Genomic DNA, 847 nt, shown 5'->3' on the forward strand with positions numbered 1-847 from the left:
CTCTATATTAACCAACGTAAGAGAGGTTGAAGATCAGCAACCAAGATGTGAAAAAATAAATTTGATTGAGTACAAGACATTGGTCAGTTTCCGTGTGATGCCGTCAGCATTTTATACTGGTGAACTAAATCATATTTAGGGTGTATTTTCGTGTAAATATCTAGTTTAACAAATATTTGAGAAACACGATCGGGGTGGAAGCATAGGGCATAGGCCTTTTTTAGCGGAAAGTGAAGGGCACTGTCTATATGGCACTGCGGAGGAACAGCAGAAGATAGGTAGGTGCAGTTACTTTAAATTCTCAAAGAGCAAAGACAAAATTTACAAGCTCTAACTAGATCGAAGACACCGCGAGCAGTCTGAAGCCTTCCGCTATGGACCAGACGCGGTAAGGAAAAGCCCATGCAGGCCCGGTTGCAGGCTTCCTTGCACTATGCATGGCAGGCAGAGGGAACGTGCCAGCGCCATAAAAAACAGGAAGTCTCGGGTGACGGCTGCAGAGGCGTCCCGGCGGATGTGAATACACATTGCCTGGCATCCCGTTGCTCGGCAGGCGCAGGTACATGAACCTGCCGGAACACGTCGCACGTTGAGGACAAAGGAGAGCAAAGTCTGATGACAGCAGGACGCAGCAGACCAGTCGCTATCTTATTTCAGCCAGTTGAGAAGAAAACAAGGAAGGTCTACATGGCTTCTCCATTGCTTAGCAGTGCCTTCAAAACGCGAGGTGAAGAAGAACAAAGACGAACTTTTCGGGAAACACTGTACACCGTTAAGTTGCAAATAAACACAGTTTATTTCTGACACTATATTTACCTTTCTTTAAGGAATAAAAAGTATTGTTTAT

This window comes from Amblyomma mixtum, chromosome 3 (assembly GCF_055824585.1).
Source record: "Amblyomma mixtum isolate Tamu chromosome 3, ASM5582458v1, whole genome shotgun sequence".
Lineage (NCBI taxonomy): Eukaryota > Metazoa > Arthropoda > Arachnida > Ixodida > Ixodidae > Amblyomma > Amblyomma mixtum.